Here is a 21,713-nt window from a genome sequence, read left to right as displayed (position 1 = left end):
AAACAGACTGGCTGAATGGATACAAAAGTAAGATGATGTATATGCTGCCTACAAGAAACCCACTTCAGACATAGAGACACAAACAGAATGAAAATGAGAGGATAGAAAATTTGCATATTCCATGCAATGAGAGGATAGAAAATGAGAGGATGGAAAATTTGCATATTTCATGCAAATGGAAATCAAAAGAAAGCTGGAGTAGCAGTACTCATATCAGAAAAAATAGAGTTTAAAATAAAAATTATTACAAGAGACAAAGAAGGACACTACATAATGATCAAGGGATCAATCTGAGAAGACGACATAACAATTCTAAATATCTATGCACTCAACAAAGGACCACCTCAATACATAAGGCAAAGGCTAACAGCCGTAAAAGTGAAAATCAGCAGTAACACAATAATAGCAGGCGACTTTCACACCCCACTTACACCAATGGACAGATCATCCAAACAGAAAATAACTAAGGAAAGGAGCACTAAATGACTCATTAGACCAGATGGACTTAATTTGATATTTATAGGACATTCCATCCAAAGACAACAGAATACACTTTCTTCTCAAGTGCACATGGACCATTCTCCAGGATAGATCATATCTTGGGTCACAAATCCAGTCCCAGTAAATTTAAGAAATCTGAAATCATATCAAGCATCTTTTATGACCACAGTGCTATGAGACTAGATATCAATTACAGGAAAAAAAATAACTATAAAAAATACAAACACATGGAGGCTAAACAACCAAGAGATCACTGAAGAAATCAAAGAGTAAATTTTTAAAAACCTAGAAAAAAATGACAATGAAATCACAATGACCCAAATCCTATGGGATGCACCAAAAACAGTTGTAAGAGGCAAGTTTATAGCAATACAATCCTAACTCAAGAAATAAGAAAAATCTAAAATAAAATACCTAACCTTACACCTAAAGCAACTACAGAAAGAAAAACCCCAAAGTTAGAAGGAAAGAAATGATAATGATCACATCAGAAATAAAAGAAAAAGAAATGAAGGAAACAAGAGCAAAGATCAATAAAATTAAAATCTGGTTCTTTGAGAAGATAAACAAAATTGCTAAACCATTAGCTAGACTCATCATGAAAAAAAGGGAGAAGATTCAAATCAACAGAATTAGAAATGAAAAAGAAGTAACAACTGAAATTACAGAAACACAAAGGATCATGACAGAGTACTACAAGTAAAAATATGCCAATAAAATGCACAACCTGGAAGAAATGGACAAATGCTTAGAGTATTAAAACCTCCCAAGACTGAACCCGGAATAAATAGAAAATCTGAACAGACAAAGGACAAGCACTGAAATTGAAACTGTGATTAAAAATCTCCCAACAAAAAAAAGCCCAGGGCCAGATGGCTTCACTGGTGAATTCTACCAAACATTTAGACAAGAGCTAATACCTGTCCTTCTCAAATTCTTCCAAGATATAGCAGAGGGAGGAACACTCCCAAACTCATCCTATAAGGCCACCATCACCATGATACCAAACCAGACAAAGAGGTCACTAAAAAAATAATTAACGGGCAATATCACTGACAAACATACATGCAAAAATTCTCAACAAAATACTAGCAAACAGAATCCAACAGCACATTTAAATGATCATACACCATGATGAAGCGGGATTTATACCAGGAATGCCAGGATTCTTCAATATATGAAAATGAATCAATGTGCTACACCACATTAAGAAATTTAAGAATAAAAAACATGATAATCTCCAAACATGCAGAAAAACTTTTGACAAAATTCAACACCCATTTATGGTAAAAACTTTGCAGGAAGTGTGCATAGAAGAAAGCTGCCTCAATCTAATAAAAGCCATATTTGACAAACCCACAGCAAACATCATTCTCAATGGTGAAATACTGAAACCATTTCCTCTAAGATGTATCAGGAACAAAGCAATGTTTCCCACTCTCACCACAATTATTCAACATAGTTTTGGGAGTTTTAGAAATGACAGTCAGAGAAGGAAAAGAAATAAGATGAATCTCACTTGGAAAAGAAGAAGTAAAACTGTCACTGCAGATGACATACTATACATAGAAAATCTTAAGGTATCACCAGAAAACTAATAGAGTTAACCAATGAATTTGGTAAAGTAGCAGGATACAAAATTAATGCACAGAAATCTCTTGCATTCCTATACATGAACAACAAAAAATCAGAAGGAGAAATTAATGAAACACTCCCATTTACCATTGCAACAAAAAGGAAAAAATACCTAGGAATAAACCTACCTAAGGAGGCAAAGACCTCTATGCATAGAACTATAAGAAACTGATGAAAGGAATCAAAGATGATACAAACAGATGGAGAGATATACCATGCTCTTGGTTTGGAAGAATCAACATTGTGTAAATGACTATACTACCCAAGGCAATCTACAAATTCAATGCAATCCAATGACATTGGATTGGAATGCCAATCCAATTTGCCAAAATCAAATTACCAATGGCATACTTCACAGAACTTAAAAAAAATTACAATTTGTATGGAAACACAAAGACCATGAATAGCCAAAGCAATCTTGAGAAAGAAAAAGTGGAAGAATCAGACTCCCTGACTTCAGACAATACTACAAAACTACAGTAATCAAAACAGTATGGCACTGGCACAAAAGCAGAAATATAGATCAATAGAACAGGATAAAAAGCCCAGAGACAAATCCACGCACATATGGTCACCTTGTCTTTGACAAAGGAGTCAGGAATATACAATGGAGAAAAGAAAGCCTCTTCGATAAGTGGTGCTGGACAAACTGGACAGCTATCTGTAAAAGAATAAAATTAGAACACTTCCTAATACCATACAGAAAAATAAACTCCAAATGGATTAAAGACCTAAATGTAAGGCCAAACACTATAAAACACTTAGAGGAAAACATAGGTAGAACACTCTATAACATAAACCACAGCAAGATGCTTTTTGACACACCTCCTAGAGTAATAAAAATAAAAACAAAAATTAACAAATGGGACCTAATGAAACTTAAAAGCTTTTGCACAGCAAAGGAAACCATAATCAAGGCAAAAAGACAACCCTCAGAATGGAAGAAAATATTTGCAAACTAAGCAACTGACAAAGGTTTGATCTTCAAAATTTACAAGCAGCTCATGCAGCTCAATATCAAAAAAACAAACATCCCAATCCAAAAATGGTCAGAAGACATAAACAGACATTTCTCCAAGGAAGACATACAGATTGCCAACAAACACATGAAAAGCTGCTCAGCATCACTAATCATTTGAGAAATGAAAATCAAAACCACAATGAGGTATCATGTCACACCAGTCAGAATGGCCATCATCAAAAAACCTAGAAACCATAAAAGCTGTAGAGGGTGTGGAGAAAAGGGAACCCTCCTGCACTGTTGGTGGGAATGTAAACTGATACAGCCACTATGGAGAGCAGTATGGAGGTGCCTTAGAAAAACAAAATAGAACTACCATATGACCCAGCAATCCCACTACTGGGCATATACCCTGAGAAAACCATAATTCAGAAAGAGACATGTACCACAATGTTCACTGCAGCTCTATTTACATAGCCAGAACATGATAGCAACCTAAATGTCCATCAACAGATGAATGGATAAAGAAGATGTGGTACACATATACAATGGAATATTACTCAGCCATAAAATGAAATGAAATTGAGTTATTTGTAATGAGGTGGATGGACATAGAATCTGTCATAGAGAGTGAAGTAATTCAAAAAGAGAAATACAAATACCTTATGTAATGCATATATGGAATCTGAAATAACAGTACTGATGAAAGTAGTGGCAGTGCAGGAATAAAGACACAGATGTAGAGAACACACATGAGGACACAGTGGGGAAGGGGAAGCTGGGATGAAGTGAGAGAGTAGAACTGACATATAGACTACAAAATGTAAAATGGATGGCTAGTGGGAAGCTGCTGCATAGCACACGGAGATCAGCTTGATGCTCTGTGACTACCTAGAGAGATGGGATAGGGAAGGTGGAAGGGATGTTCAAGAGGGAGGGGATATGGAGATGTATGTGTGCATATAGCTGATTCACTTTGTTGTACAACAGAAACTAGCACAACATTGTAAAGCAATTCCACTCCAATAAAAATGAAAAAATAAAATAAACAGAAAAAGAGATTTTCCTGGTTGTCCAGTGGGTACGACTCCACACTCCCAATGCAGGTGGCCATGTTCAGTTCCTGGTCATGGAACTAGATTCCATATGCATGCTGCAACCAAAGATGCCACACACCACAATGAAGATCCTGTGTGCCACAAAGACCCAGAGCAGCCGAAATAAATAAATAAATATTTTAAAAAATACCCTTATAAAAAAATAAACAGAAAGAACTCCTTTTCTTTCCCACCTTTCTATCTTCTAGTTATTTCCCTTGGCCTAACTTAATATATTTAAATCCAGCTTGCAAAGATTACAGGAAACCTAGTTTGTAGAGTTCAGACCTAGTATCACAGAGGCAAATTAGATGTTTGAATATCCTGCTGAGAAACAATATGTAAATAATGAACACAAATCATCCCTTTACTTACTCACACTTCCATAATTTCATTATTTCATGTAACAAAATGGAATTCTACTTTGACAAAGATGCCTTCATTCTTCCTACAAAAAGACAAAACACAAAGTCTTAGCAGTTATAGTACATATCATTGCACAATGTTAATTTCTTTCCTGGTTTGGTCATAAGTCCAACTGAATATTCTGAGAGAAAAATAGATATATAGCCAACAGAACTACTCAGCAAGAACCTTAACATCATTAAGTATTTTGAAAGCCTTCCTAGTTTCCTACCCATTATAATCTTAGCTGCTGATTTCTGCCTTATGACTCTAATTTGGTTAATTCTTCTTAAAAATCTGCTTAGATTTTTGTTTGCATTCTGTCTGAATTTGATTTCAAAAAAGGAAAATCATGTGTATTCTTATGGAAGTCGGCTGATGTCTTAAGCTAAGGCTGTGATAGCTTTTACCTTTTGGTTCATTTTGACAAATGGTTAATATTCATGGTAGGCAATAACCTCCAGTAAATTCCACCTGTAAATTCACTGGTCAGGTAAAAAGTACCTGCAATGGTATGGGCACTGCACTCCAAGTTACTCTAAAAAGAAAAATCTGTCCCCCCAATTATATTTTATATAGAATGATTAAATAAATTCTAGGTGATTAACTTGAAAAAAAGACTCTAAAAATCATTCTATATATGCACAGGACTGTTAAGTAACCATGGCTTAAATTTACTCTGGATCCCAAAAGACAAAACTGGGAACGACAAAGAGGATCTTTTTCCAGTGCCAGGTAGCTCCGAGTATGAGGCTGCTTTCTGAAGTCATGATTTACCCATCACTAGGATTGTATCACGGGACACTAAATAATTCTGCCAGATAGGTAGGATTCGTATAGGAAGAGGAGGTTGAAGTGTTGGATATATATTCTATAAAGGGGCATCCAACTTTGGAGTCAGTTAAGATAAATGTTTTTATTTTACACTGTTGTATAAACATGGTTGGTTTTTAGCTAAAGGCAAAAAATGTAATGTTTCCACCATTCAAGAGCAGAATGGAGCTCCTCTCATGCTGTCTCTTCTTTTTTTTTTCTTTTTCTTTGCGGTACTTGGGCCTCTCACCGCCGCGGCCTCTCCTGCCGCGGAGCACAGGCCCAGCGGCCACAGCCCACGGGCCCAGCGGCCACAGCCCACGGGCCCAGCCACTCCGCGGCATGTGGGATCCCCCTGGACCAGGGAACGAACCCGCGTCCCCCGCACCGGCAGGCGGACCCCCAACCACTGCGCCACCAGGGAAGCCCTCATGCGGTCTCTTGATTTACTTTTCCTTCCTATCCAAACTGATCTGTCTTGGACTCTAATCCACAAAGCTTGTTCTCTGTTAAACCAATGTCATAAACTCAAGCTAAATCAGTACTGGATTATTATAGATTAATTTGTAGATCCTATGCCAACATTCTATGAAGTCTTTCGATTCTTAGCCATATATTGATATAGTGAGTGTGGAGAAATCTGACACTTTGGCACTTTAGCATTACCAGTTTTAGATATATTTCTTAGAGTTCCTTTGTTGCTGTCTTCAATTCACACCTTTGAATGTGTAGGAATCATTTTTCCAAAGATATATTATCTTAAGTTTCACATTCTCTTTACTCCCATTTCCCTTCAAATAATTTTAGGATAGGAGATTAAGCTAAGTGGTAGCAATGTATGTTAAATTTGATAGAAATTATATATATACATATTATAATATATATATATTTTTTTCTAATAACATATTCTTGCTGATATGGAAGAAAAAGGAAACAACAGCTTGGGCAAGAGGAGTGTTTAAGGATAAATAACATCATGAACTCTACGTGATTACAACAAAGTTATCACAAACAAAATAGAAACATGGAAATAATTTTCAAATCTCGTTTTAATTTCTATAATTTTAGCTATTTTTCTTTTTTTTTTGGTAACATCTTTATTGGAGTATAATTGCTTTACAATGGTGTGTTAGTTTCTGCTTTATAACAAAGTGAATCAGTTATACATATGCATATATCCCCATATCTCTTACTTCTTGCATCTCCCTCCCTCACACTCTCCCTTTCCCACCCCTCTAGGTGGTCACAAAGCAATGAGCTGATCTCCCTGTGCTATGCAGCTGCTTTCTATTAGCTATCTATATTACATTTGGTAGTGTATGTATGTCCATGCCACTCTCTCACTTTGTCCCAGCTTACCCTTCCTCCTCCCTGTGTCCTCAAGTCCATTCTCTCGTAGGTCTGCATCTTTATTCCCATCTTGCCCCTAGGTTCTTCATGACCTTTTTTTTTTTTTTGATTCTATATATATGTGTCAGCAAATGGTATTTGTTTTTTTCTTTCTGACTTACTTCACTCTGTATGACAGACTCTAGTTCCATCCACCTCACTAAAAATAACTCAATTTTGTTTCTTTTTATGGCTAATATTCCATTTTATATATGTGCCACATCTTTATCCATTCATCTGCCAATGGACACTTCAGTTGTTTCCATGTCCTGGCTATTGTAAATAGAGCTGTAATGAACATCGTGGTACACGACACTTTTTGAATTATGATTTTCTCAGGGTATATGTCCAGTAGTGGGATTGCTGGGTCGTGTGATAGTTTTATTTTTAGTTTTTAAAGGAACCTCCATACTGTTCTCCATAGTATCTGTATCAATTTACATTCCCACCAACAGTGCAAGAGGGTTCCCTTTTCTCCACAGCTCTCCAACATTTATTGTTTGTATATATTTTTTAACATCTTTATTGGGGTATAATTGCTTTACAATGGTGTGTTAGTTTCTGCTTTATAACAAAGTGAATCAGTCATACATAAACATATGTTCCCATATGTCTTCCCTCTTGTGTCTCCCTCCCTCCCACCCTCCCTATCCCACCCCTCCAGGCTGTCACAAAGCACCGAGCCAATATCCCTGTGCCATGTGGCTGCTTCCCACTAGCTATCTACCTTACTACGTTTGTTAGTGTGTATATGTCCATGACTCTCTCTCGCTCTGTCACAGCTCACCCTTCGCCCTCCCCATAACCTCAAGTCCGTTCTCTAGGAGGTCTGCGTCTTTATTCCTGCCTTACCCCTAGGTTCTTCATGACATTTTTTTCCTTAAATTCCATATATATGTGTTAGCATACGGTATTTGTCTTTTTCTTTCTGACTTACTTCACTCTGTATGACAGACTCTAGGTCTATCCACCTCATTACAAATAGCTTAATTTCGTTTCTTTTTATGGCTGAGTTATATTCCATTGTATATATGTGCCACATCTTCGTTATCCATTCATCCGATGATGGGCACTTAGGTTGTTTCCATCTCCGGGCTATTGTAAATAGAGCTGCAATGAACATTTTGGTACATGACTCTTTTTGAATTTTGGTTTTCTCAGGGTATATGCCCAGTAGTGGGATTGCTGGGTCATATGGTAGTTCTATTTGTAGTTTTTTAAGGAACCTCCATACTGTTCTCCATAGTGGCTGTACCAATTCACATTCCCACCAGCAGTGCAAGAGTGTTCCCTTTTCTCCACACCCTCTCCAGCATTTATTGTTTCTAGATTTTTTGATGATGGCCATTCTGACTGGTGTGAGATGATATCTCATTGTAGTTTTGATTTGCATTTCTCTAATGATGAATGATGTTGAGCATTCTTTCATGTGTTTGTTGGCAGTCTGTATATCTTCTTTGGAGAAATGTCTATTTAGGTCTTCTCCCATTTTTGGATTGGGTTGTTTGTTTCTTTGTTATTGAGCTGCATGAGCTGCTTGTAAATTTTGGAGATTAATCCTTTGTCGGTTGCTTCATTTGCAAATATTTTCTCCCATTCTGAGGGTTGTCTTTTGGTCTTGTTTATGGTTTCCTTTGCTGTGCAAAAGCTTTGAAGTTTCATTAGGTCCCATTTGTTTATTTTTGTTTTTATTTCCATTACTCTAGGAGGTGGGTCAGAAAGAATCTTGCTGTGATTTATGTCATAGAGTGTTCTGCCTATGTTTTCCTCTAAGAGTTTGATAGTTTCTGGCCTTACATTTAGGTCTTTAATCCATTTTGAGCTTATTTTTGTGTATGGTGTTAGGGAGTGATCTAATCTCATACTTTTACAGGTACCTGTCCAGTTTTCCCAACACCACTTATTGAAGAGGCTGTCCTTTCTCCACTGTACATTACTGCCACCTTTATCAAAGATAAGGTGTCCATATGTGCATGGGTTTATCTCTGGGCTTTCTATCCTGTTCCATTGATCTATCTTTCTGTTTTTGTGCCAGTACCATACCGTCTTGATAACTGTAGCTTTGTAGTATAGTCTGAAGTCAGGGAGCCTGATTCCTCCAGTTCCTTCTTTCGTTCTCAAGATTGCTTTGGCTATTCGGGGTCTTTTATGTTTCCATACAAATTGCAAAATTTTTTGTTCTAGTTCTGTGAAAAATGCCAGTGGTAGTTTGATAGGGATTGCATTGAATCTGTAGATTGCTTTGGGTAGTAGAGTCATTTTCACAATGTTGATTCTTCCAATCCAAGAACATGGTATATCTCTCCATCTATTTGTATCATCTTTAATTTCTTGCGTCAGTGTCTTATAATTTTTGCATACAGGTCTTTTGTCTCCTTAGGTAGGTTTATTCCTAAATATTTTATTCTTTTTGTTGCAATGGTAAATGGGAGTGTTTTCTTGATTTCACTTTCAGATTTTTCATCATTAGTATATAGGAATGCCAGAGATTTCTGTGCATTAATTTTGTATCCTGACACTTCACCAAATTCATTGATTAGCTCTAGTAGTTTCCTGGTAGCATCTTTAGGATTCTCTATGTATAGGATCATGTCATCTGCAAACAGTGACAGCTTTACTTCTTCTTTTCCAATTTGGATTCCTTTTATTTCCTTTTCTTCTCTGATTGCTGTGGCTAAAACTTCCAAAACTATGTTGAATAACAGTGGTGAGGGTGGCAACCTTGTCTTGTTCCTGATCTTAGTGGAAATGCTTTCAGTTTTTCACCATTGAGGATGATGTTTGCTGTGGGCTTGTCATATATGGCCTTTATTATGTTGAGGAAAGTTCCCTCTATGCCTACTTTCTGCAGGGTTTTTTATCATAAATGGGTGTTGAATTTTGTCAAAAGCTTTCTTTGCATCTATTGAGATGATCATATGGTTTTTCTCCTTCATTTTGTTAATATGGTTTATCACATTGATAGATTTGCGTATATTGAAGAATCCTTGCATTCCTGGAATAAACCCCACTTGATCATGGTGTATGATCCTTTTAATGCACTGTTGGATTCTGTTTGCTAGTATTTTGTTGAGGATTTTTGCATCTATGTTCATCAGTGATATTGGCCTGTAGTTTTCTTTCTTTGTGACATCCTTGTCTGGTTTTGGTATCAAGGTGATGGTGGCCTCATAGAAGGAGTTTGGGAGTGTTCCTCCCTCTGCTATATTTTGGAAGAGTTTGAGAAGGATAGGTGTTAGCTCTTCTCTAAATGTTTGATAGAATTCGCCTGTGAAGCCATCTGGTCCTGGGCTTTTCTTTGTTGGAAGATTTATAATCACAGTTGCAATTTCAGTGCTTGTGATTGGTCTGTTCATATTTTCTATTTCTTCCTGATTCAGTCTTGGCAGGTTGTGCATTTCTAAGAATTTGTCCATTTCTTCCAGATTGTCCATTTTATTGGCATAGAGTTGCTTGTAGTAATCTCTCATGATCTCTTTTATTTCTGCAGTGTCAGTTGTTACCTCTCCTTTTTCATTTCTAATTCTATTGATTTGAGTCTTCTCCCTTTTTTTCTTGATGAGTCTGGCTAGTGGTTTATCTATTTTGTTTATCTTCTCAAAGAACCAGCTTTTAGTTTTATTGATCTTTGCTATTGTTTCCTTCATTTCTTTTTCATTTATTTCTGATCTGATTTTTATGATTTCTTTCCTTCTGCTAGCTTTGGGGTTTTTTTGTTCTTCTTTCTCTAATTGCTTGAGGTGCAAGGTTAGGTTGTTTATTTGAGATGTTTCCTGCTTCTTAAGGTGGGCTTGTATTGCTATAAACTTCCCCCTTAGAACTGCTTTTGCTGCATCCCACAGGTTTTGGGTCGTTGTGTCTCCATTGTCATTTGTTTCTAGGTATTTTTTGATTTCCTCTTTGATTTCTTCAGTGATCACTTCATTATTAAGTAGTGTATTGTTTAGCCTCCATGTGTTTGTATTTTTTAGTGGACTTTTCCTGTAATTGATATCTAGTCTCATGGCGTTGTGGTCAGAAAAGATACTTGATACAATTTCAATTTTCTTAAATTTACCAAGGCTTGATTTGTGACCTAAGATATGATCTATCCTGGAGAATGTTCCATGAGCACTTGAGAAAAATGTGTATTCTGTTGTTTTTGGATGGAGTGTCCTATAAATATCAATTAAGTCCATCTTGTTTAATGTATCATTTAAAGCTTGTGTTTCCTTATTTATTTTCATTTTGGATGCTCTGTCCATGGGTGAAAGTGGGGTGTTTAAGTCCCCTACTATGAATGTGTTACTGTTGATTTCCCCTTTTATGGCTGTTAGTATTTGCCTTATGTATTGAGGTGCTCCTATGTTGGGTGCATAAATATTTACAATTGTTATATCTTCTTCTTGGATCGATCCCTTGATCATTATGTAGTGTCCTTCTTTGTCTCTTTTAATAGTCCTTATTTTAAAGTCTATTTTGTCTGATATGAGAATTGCTACTCCAGCTTTCTCTTGGTTTCCACTTGCATGGAATATCTTTTTCCATCCCCTTACTTTCAGTCTGTATGTGTCTCTAGGTCTGAAGTGGGTCTCTTGTGGACAGCATATATAAGCGTCTTGTTTTTGTATCCTTCAGCTAATCTGTGTCTTTTGGTGGGAGCATTTAGTCCATTTACATTTAAGGTAATTATCGATATATATGTTCCTATTCCCATTTTCTTAATTGTTTTGGGTTTCTTATTGTAGATCTTTTATTTCTCTTGTGTTTCTTGCCTAGAGAAGATCCTTTAGCATTTGTTGTAAAGCTGGTTTGGTGGTGCTGAATTCTCTCAGCTTTTGCTTGTCTGTAAAGGTTTTAATTTCTCCATCAAATCTGAATGAGATCCTTGCTGGGTAGAGTAGTCTTGGCTGCAGGTTTTTCTCCCTCATCACTATCAGTATGTCCTGCCACTCCCTTCTGGCTTGTAGGGTTTCTGCTGAGAGGTCAGCTGTTAACCTTATGGGGATTCCCTTATGTGTTATTTGTTGTTTTTCCCTTGCTGCTTTTAATATGCTTTCTTTGTATTTAATTTTTGACAGTTTGATTAATATGTGTCTTGGCATATTTCTCCTTGGATTTATCCTGTATGGGACTCTCTGTGCTTCCTGGACTTGATTAACTATTTCCTTTCCCATATTAGGGAAGTTTTCAACTATAATCTCTTCAAATATTTTCTCAGTCCCTTTCTTTTTCTCTTCTTCTTCTGGAACCCCTATAATTCGAATGTTGGTGCGTTTAATGTTGTCCCAGAGGTCTCTGAGACTGTCCTCAGTTCTTTTCATTCTTTTTTCTTTATTCTGCTCTGCAGTAGTTATTTCCACTATTTCATCTTCCAGGTCACTTATCCGTTCTTCTGCCTCAGTTATTCTGCTATTGATCCCATCTAGAGTACTTTTAATTTCATTTATTGTGTTGTTCATCATTGCTTGTTTCATCTTTAGTTCTTCTAGGTCCTTGTTAACTGATTCTTGCATTTTGTCCATTCTATCTCCAAGATTTCGGATCAACCTTACTATCATTATTCTGAATTCTTTTTCAGGTAGACTGCCTATTTCCTCTTCATTTGTTAGGTCTGGTGCATTTTTATCTTGCTCTTTTATCTACTGTGTGTTTTTCTGTCTTCTCATTTTGCTTATCTTACTGTGTTTGGGGTCTCCTTTTTGCAGGCTGCAGGTTCATAGTTCCTCCTGTTTTTGATGTCTGTCTCCAGTGGCTAAGGTTGGTTCAGTGGGTTGTGTAGGCTTCCTGGTGTAGGGTATTAGTGCCTGTGTTGTGGTGGATGAGGCTGGATCTTGTCTCTCTAGTGGGCAGGTTCACGTCTGGTGGTGTGTTTTGGGGTGTCTGTGGCCTTATTATGATTTTAGGCAGCCTCTCTGCTAATGGGTGGGGTTGTGTTCCTGTTTTGCTAGTTGTTTGGCATAGGTTTTCCAGCACTGTGGCTTGCTGTTCGTTGAGTGAAGCTGGGTGCTGGTGTTAAGATGGAGGTCTCTGGGAGATTTTCGCCATTTGATATTATGTGGAGCTGGGAGGTCTCTTGTTGACCAGTGTCCTGAAGTTGGCTCTCCTACCTCAGAGGCAGAGCCCTGCCTCCTGGCTCGAGCACCAAGAACTTTTCATCTACACGGCTCAGGATAAAAGGGAGAAAAAGTAGAGGGAATTAGTAGAAGTATGAGGAAAGAAAGAAGGAAAGGAGTGTAGGAAGGAAGGAAGAAAGAAAGAAAGTAGCAAAGAAGGAAAGAAGCCAAGAAGGAAAGAAAGGAGGGAGGGAGGGAGGGAGGAAGGAAGGAAGGAGGGAAAGAAGGAAAAAAGAAAGAAAGAAGATACAGTAAAAATAAAATAAAGTATAATAAAGTTATTGAATTAAAAAATTCTTATTTAGAAAAAAAAAAAAGGGACGGATAGAACCTTAGGACAAATGTTGGAAGCAAAGCTATACTGACAAAATCTTACACAGAAGCATACACATACACATTCACAAAAAGAGGAAAAGGGAAAAAATCATAGATCTTGCTCCTAAAGTCCACTTCCTTAATTTGGGATGATTGGTTGTCTATTCAGGTATTCCACAGATGCAGGGTATATCAAGTTGATTGTGGAGCTTTAATCCGCTGCTTCTGAGGCTGCTGGGAGAGATTTCCCTTTCTCTTCTTTGTTCTCACAGCTCCCAGGGCTCAGCTTTGGATTTGGCCCTGCCACTGCGTGTAGGTCGCTGGAGGGCGTCTGTTTTTTGCTCAGACAGGATGGGGTTAAAAGAGCCGCTGATTCGGGGGCTCTGGCGCACTCAGGCCGGCGGGGAGGGAGGGGCACGGAGTGCAGGGCGGGCCTGCGGTGGCAAAGGCCGGCGTGACTTTGCACCAGCCTGAGGCGTGCTGTGCGTTCTCCCGGGGAAGTTGTCCCTGGATCCCGGGAACCTGGCAGTGGCGGGCTGCACAGGCTCCGCGGGAGAGGGGTGTGGAGAGTGACCTGTGCTCGCACACAGGCCCCTTGGTGGTGGCAGCAGTAGCCTTAACGTCTCCCGCCCGCCTCTGGGGTCCGCGCTTTTAGCCGCGGCTTGCACCCGTCTCTGGATTCCGCGCTTTCAGCCGCGGCTCGCACCCGTCTCTGGATTCCGCGCTTTCAGCCGCGGCTCGCACCCGTCTCTGGATTCCGCGCTTTCAGCCGCTGCTCGCACCCGTCTCTGGGGTCCGCACTTTCAGCCGCGGCTCGCGCCTGTCTCTGGGGTCCTCGCTTTCAGTGCAGACTTTTCCCCAGACTCCCTCCCGGCTAGCTGTGGTGCACTAACGCCTTCAGGCTATGTTCAAGCCGCCAACCCCAGTCCTCTCCTTGCGCTCTGTCCGAAACCGAAACCGGAGCCTCAGAGCCTCAGCTTGCAGCCCCACCCGCCCCGGCGGGTGAGCAGACAAGCCTCTTGGGCTGGTGAGTGCCGGTGGGCACCGATCCTCTGTGCGGGAATCTCCCCGCTTTGCCCTCCGCACCCGTTGCTGTGCACTCCTCTGCGGCTTCGAAGCTCCCCCCTCCGCCTCCCGCAGTCTCCGCCCGCGAAGGGGCTTCCTAGTGTGTGGAAACTTTTCCTCCTTCACAGCTCCCTCCCACTGGTGCAGGTGCCATCCCTATTCTTTTGTCTCTGTTTTTTCTTTTTTTCTTTTGCCCTACCCAGGTACGTGGGGAGTTTCTTGCCTTTGGGAGGTCTGAGGTCTTCTGCCAGCCTTTAGTAGGTGTTCTGTAGGAGTTGTTCCACATGTAGATGTATTTCTGGTGTATCTGTGGGGAGGAAGGTGATCTCCGCGTCTTACTCTTCCGCCATCTTCCGCCTTCCCCTCCTGTTTGTATATTTTTTGATGATGGCCATTCTGACAAGTGTGAGATGATATCTCACTGTAGTTTTTACTTGCATTTCTCTAATGATTAATGATGTTGAGCATTCTTTCATGTGTTTGATGGCAATCTGTATATCTTCTTTGGAGAAATGTCTATTTAGGTTTTCTGCCCATTTTTGGATTGGGTTTTTTGTTTGTTTTTGATATTGAGTTACATGAGCTGCTTGTAAATTTTGGAGATCAATCCTTGCTCAGTTGCTTCATTTGCAAATATTTTCTTCCATTCTGAGGGTTGTCTTTTGGTTTTGTTTATGGTTTCCTTTGCTGTGCAAAAGCTTTTAAGTTTCATTAGGTCCTATTTGTTTATTTTTGTTTTTATTTCCACTTCTCCAGGAGGTGGGTTAAAAAGTATCTTGCTGTGATTTATGTCAGAGTGTTCTGCTTATGTTTTCCTCTAAGAATTTGAGTGTCTGGCCTTACATTTAGGTCTTTAATGCATTTTCAGTTTAATTTTGTGCTTGGTGTTAGGGAGTGTTCTAATTTCATTCTTTTACATGTAGCTGTCCAGTTTTCCCAGCACCACTTATTGAAGAGGCTGTCTTTTCTCCATTGTATATTCTTGCCTCCTTTATCAAAGATAAGGTAGCCATAGGTGCGTGGGTTTATCTCTCGGTTTTCTATCCTGTTCCATTGATCTATATTTCTGTTTTTGTGCCAGTACCGTACTGTCTTGATTACTGTAGATTTGTAGTGTAGTCTGAAGTCAGGGAGACTTATTCCTCCAGCTCCGTTCTTCTTTGTCAAGATTGCTTTGGCTATTCAGCGTATTTTGTGTTTTCTTACAAATTGTGAAATTTTTTGTTCTAGTTCTGTGAAAATGCCAGTGGTAATTTGATAGGGATTGCATTGAATCTGTAGATTGCTTTGGGTAGTAGAGTCATTTTCACGATGTTGATTCTTCCAATCCAAGAACATGGTATGTCTCTCCATCTATTTGTATCATTTTTACTTTGTTTCATCAGTGTCTTATAAGTTTATACATACAGGTCTTTTGTCTCCTTAGGTAGGTTTATTGTTAGGTATTTTATTCTTTTTGTTGCAATAGTAATGGGAGTGTTTTCTTAAATTCACTTTCTGATTTTTCATCATTAGTGTATAGGAATGAAAGAGATTTCTGTGCACTAATTTTGTATTCTGCTACTTTACCAAATTCATTGTTTAGCTCTAGTAGTTTTCTGGTAGCATCTTTATCTCTACGTATAGTATCATGTCATCTGCAATCAGTGATGCTTTACTTCTTTTCCAATTTGTATTAATTTTATTTCCTTTTCTTCTCTGATTGCTGTGGCTAAAACTTCCAAAACTATGTTGAATAATAGTGGTGAGAGTGGGCAACCTTGTCTTGTTCCTGATCTTTGTGGAAATGGTTTCAGTTTTTCACCAATGAGGACGATGTTGGCTGTTGGTTTGTCATATATGGGCTTTATTATGTTGAAGTAAGTTCCCTCTATGCCTACTTTCTGGAGGGTTTTTATCATAAATTGGTGTTGAATTTTGTCAAAAGCTTTCTCTGCATATATTGAGATGGTGATCATTAATTTTTAATGCGGTGTTTTTATGACCTTCATAGTCTGCTAGGGAGCATGTGTGGAAGGCAAAATAAGAAAATTAATATATTTGGAAAGCATTTCTATATTTACTTTTATAAAAAATTCATTTAGCTGTTAATAAAGCAGTCTGTATTTTGACATTAAATTTTAATTTAAAAATGAAAATGTAATTGTTTATTGATCCTGCTAAATATCCTTTGTTTTATTTAGGAGACCATCATTAACAGAGGCCATGTCTACCTGAGCAAAAGTTGGATAGGCCTGAAACAGAGTAGAGCTGCCATAAATGTGGAATTTCAGTGGACTCATCTGATTCTGTCAATGTCTCCACATTCTGGCATAAAAGCGGAAGATTTAATTCTGGCTTATAAAACAAACTAATTGAATGTTCTTATTACTCAACTATTTGCAAAGTAGTAGGTTAATAGGTGAGTTCAACATTATGTTGTTTTTTTTTAATATCTTTATTGGAGTAAAATTGCTTTACAATAGTGTGTTGGTTTCTGCTGCATAACAAAGTGATTCAGCTATACATAAACATATATCCCCATATCTCATCCCTCTTGCATCTCCCTCCCAGCCTCCCTATCCCACTCCTCTAGGTGGACATATAGCACTGAGCTGATCTCCCTGTGCTATCTGGCTGCTTCCCACTAGCTATCAATTTTACATTTGATAGTGTAATATGTCCATATCACTCTCTCATTTTGTCCCAGCTTACCCTTCCCCCTCCCAGTGTCCTCAAGTTCATTCCCTATGTCTGTGTCTTTATTCCTGTCCTGCCTCTAGGTTCTTCAGAACCTTTTTCTTTTTTTAGATCCCATATATATGTGTTAGCATACTGTATTTCTTTTCTGTTTCTGAAATACTTCACTCTGTATGACAGTCTCTAGGTCCATCCACTTCACTACAAATAACTCAATTCCATTTCCTTATATGGCTGAGTGTTCCTTTGTATATATGTGCCACATCTTCTTTATCCATTCATCTGTCGATGGACACTTAGGTTGCCTCCATGTCCTGTAAATAGAGCTGTAATGAACATTGTGGTACAAGACTCTGTTTGAATTATGGATTCTCAGGGTATACCAAGAAGGAAGAAATATTTTACAATTTAGCTTTATTATCTGCCTACTTGTGTGAGAGATAAATATGTATAAAATGTAGATATCAAGAAGATATTAATTGAAAACGATTTCTGAAGGAATTGATTAAATTATATGCATATTTCATTTGAATACTATTATTAAGGGTCATGGATTCATAAGATGAGACTAAAGAGTAAAATTGTAATTGGAACACATAGGAATTTGTTATAAAATACCACTCATAACTACATTTCTTCCAGGTTTCACTATACTGTTCAGTAGGGAAAACACTGAAACCCAAGTGTTTGGTTCCAGGCTCTGTTCAATCTCTAATTAGTGGGATAAACTTAGAAAAGTTATTTTGCCATCATGAGCCTCACATTCTCCATTATCTAAATGAAAACATTGGACTATCTAAATATAAATTAGATAAGGCTTATCTTCTCAGAATTCAATCTACTTAAAAGGTTTAGGGAGTAATAACCGAATAGAACCCCCCTTTCACTAATTTAATGACATTTTGGATGTGGCTCCCCATTCTTCCTCCTAACAGAAAGCCCTGCTAAGACATTCTAAGTTTTTGTAAAAGAGACTGCATTATTTATTTTATTTTAATACTAGTTTACAAGATATAGACTGGTTTGGGTGTCAGGTATAAGAGCAGTGGAAAAGTTGACTTCAAGTATTTTTGACTAAAAACTGTAAGGAGAGTTAACATTAACTTAGATGGGGACATTATAAAGATAATTACTATCTAGAAAAAAAAGTAGCTCCACAAAAGAGGGAACTTGCAAAAGCAAAAGTGGGATATAATCAAAGAAATACTTGACTAAGTGTCCAAGTTTGCCTCTAGCTGATTGTACATCCACTGTAATCAGGGCAGTACACTTTGGAACACAAAAACATTTCTGTGTTCCAGCTCTTGGCCCACAAGCAATGTGACATTCAACACAGAAGCACCACAACTGTCACTTCCAACAGATGCCAGGGTGACCCTGATGTGGAATGTTCCATGAAGTGACCAGCAGCACATACTCCAGACTGTAACTGACCCCAAGTCTTATGGTAGACATCAGACAAAACAGAAATTTTACCTGTAAATGGGAAACTGCTTTTGGACAATACTCTTGCTTAGGGAGCTGTATTTATGGTGGCAGCTGCAGATGAACTCAGAGACTGGAAATTCATCTTGTACAAATCAAGTAATTAAATTTTATTTAAATTAGAGACCAATATCACTGATGAACATAGATGTAAGAATCCTCAAAAAATGCTAGCAAACTGAATCCAACATTATGTTAAAAAGATAATACACTGAAGGGAGAGGGCGAAGATGGCAGAAGAGTAAGACGCGGAGATCACCTTCCTTCCCACAGATGCATCAGAAATACATCAGAAAACTACCCACCTTCACTGATTTACCTACAACAGTGACTCTAACAGTATTCTTTACACAGATAGTATGTTCTAATAAGTACTTAATGTCAATGAAGAGTCCTGACTTTATTCTATTAGGTCATGTTCCTCAGTCCCTGCAGGTAGGATAATATAATTGATCTCATTTTTTGGAAATAATGCAATTATTCTTGGTAAAAATATTAGTGTGATATGAGCTACTCTTTCATTATCACATCACCTCATTATGTTTTTCTTTTTTTTAAATTTGAGTTCTTATTGAAGTATAATTTATTGAAATAGGTAAGGTTCCTCAGAAACCCTAAAATTCTAATGTGTGTGTAGGTGGCTTAGTGGGAGAAACACTTCTATGAGTGTGAAATAAGTAGGATTGCTCAGCAGGAGAAGTTGAACTGTGATACAGTTATGAGAGCATCAGATAATCTTAAGGGATTGACACTACTCTGAGTTGGCCTGAATTGAGTTGAAGATCTAGGCTTATATAACCAGGCATCAACCAATAAAAGGGTACATGCTGTCCTAGGGGAGAATGTACAAATTCAGGAAAAGCAATCCATTTGTCTGAAGGTAATTTCAAGAGATGAATGCGGATGGGATCCTTTAACAATAACTTTACCAGTAGCAGATTAAATAAGCACCTCAGCCCTGAGAGGGGATCTGCTCAACACAGAGAGGCCCTCTGCAGTGATTGACTGCAGTGTCCCCCTTACTCTGATTGACTTATTTGATAGTTTAAATTTATCTCTCCTGGAAACAATTGCTCCAGGATTCTGCTTTTTTTTTCCTCTGAGACAATTTATAAAAGAGGAGTTAATAGGAAACTGTACTCCCTGTCACTACAACTGGATCTTGAGCCTCTAACTGATCCTCATGTCTCTCCAATACTACCAGTTCTAGATTTCCCTCATTCTACCTAGTATCTCTTCTTATCTAAGTGACTAATTGGGTAGGCCAGTCCAGATCCTTATTTCTGAAGCATTTGATTGTCTGGACACATGTGCTTTTAAATACAACAGAAGATTTGTGGGATGAAACTGTAGCAGTGAGAAAGAGAGAAATTCATAGCTTGAAATGTTTGTTAAAAGAGAAGAAAAGTCAGGGGAGATACAAGATGGCAGAGTAAAAGAACCTTGAGCTCACCTCCTCTCATGAGTACACAAATATCATAATTAACTGCTGAACAACAATCAGTAAAAAATAAAGGAATCTATGAAAAAAGATATTCTGCATAAGGAAGAAACTGCAATGAGATGGTAGGAGAGGTACACTCACAATATAATAAAATCCTATACCTCCCAGGTGGGTGACCCACAAATGAGAATAATTATATAACAGAAATTCTCTCACAAGAATGAGAGTACTGAGCTGCACATTAGTCTCCCCAGACTAGGGGTCCAGCATTGGAAAGAGGAGCCCCCAGATCATTTGGCTTTGAAGGCCAGCAGGGCTTAATTGCAGGAGATTCACAGGACTGGGGAAAACAGAGACTCCATTCTAAAGGTCACATACGAAGGCACATTCTAAAGGGCACATGCACTAGGACCCAGGGAAAAAGAAGTAACTTCATACCAGACCTACCTGCTAGTGTTGGAGAGTCTCCTGGGGAGGTGGGGGATGGGGGCCAATGGTTCTCCCTAAGAAGAGAGAAACTTGTGGCAGATATATCAGGGAGCATTCATCTGCAGGAACTCTACATGGAGGCTGACATCCTACTTGAGTCATTAGCACAAAGTCCTGGCACCATCCACCAGATTGTAGGCTCCAGTGCCTGGATGTCTCAGGCCAAACAACCAACAGGGTGAGGAAATAGCCCTACCCATCACCAGACAGGCTGCTTAAGATTTTCTGAGCCCACAGCCACCTGTAGACATGCCACAATACACAGCCCTGCCCACCAGAGCCCAAGACATATCTCCACCATCCATTGGGCAGACATCAGACCCCTCCTGCCAGGAATCCTGTACAAACTTCTAAACCAAACTCACCGACCAGGGGCCAGACACTAGAAGCAAGAAAAATATGATCTTGCAGCCTAAAGAACTGAGTCCACAAACACAAGTCGAACCTACCCTGGGACCAGCCTGTCCCTAATGCTTGGGTGTTGAGAACAGAATCTACTACTGGGAAACATAGGGCATCCCCTACAGAGGGCCTCATACTATGAGGCCACCATCACCCTGATACCAAAACCAGACAAAGATACCACCATAAAAGAAAATTAGAGACCAATATCACTGATGAACATAGATGTAAGAATCCTCAAAAAATGCTAGCAAACTGAATCCAACATTATGTTAAAAAGATAATACACTGAGGGGAGAGGGCGAAGATGGCAGAAGAGTAAGACGCGGAGATCACCTTCCTTCCCACAGATGCATCAGAAATACATCTACACGTGGAACAACTCCTACAGAACACCTACTGAAAGCTGGCAGAAGACTTCAGACCTCCCAACAGGCAAGAAACTCCCCACGTACCTGGGTAGGGCAAAAGAAAAAAATAAACAGAGACAAAAGAATAGGGACAGGACCTGCACCAATGGGAGGGAGCTGTGAAGGAGGAAAGGTTACCACACACTAGGAAGCCCCTTTGCAGGCGGAGACTGCGAGTGGTGGAAGGGGGAAGCTTCAGAGCCGCGGAGGAGAGCACAGCAACTGGGGTGCGGACGGCAAAGTGGAGAGATTCCCGCACAGAGGATCGGTGCCGACCGGCACTCACCAGCCCGAGAGGCTTGTCTGCTCACCTGCTGGAGTGGGCGAGGCTGGGAGCTGAGGCTCGGGATTTGGTCGGAGCGCAGGGAGAGGACTGGGTTTGGCGGCGTGAACACAACCTGCAGGGGGTTAGTGCACCACAGCTAGCCGGGAGGGAGTCTTGGGAAAAGTCTGGAGCTGCCGAAGAGGAAAGAGACTTTTTCTTCCCTCTTTGTTTCCTGGTGTGCGAGGAGAGGGGATTAAGAGTGC

The sequence above is a fragment of the Leucopleurus acutus genome, assembly GCF_964270905.1.
Source record: "Leucopleurus acutus genome assembly, chromosome: 13".
Classification (NCBI taxonomy): domain Eukaryota; kingdom Metazoa; phylum Chordata; class Mammalia; order Artiodactyla; family Delphinidae; genus Leucopleurus; species Leucopleurus acutus.
The sequence above is the reverse complement of the archived record's forward strand: the minus strand, read 5'-3'. Positions refer to the sequence as shown.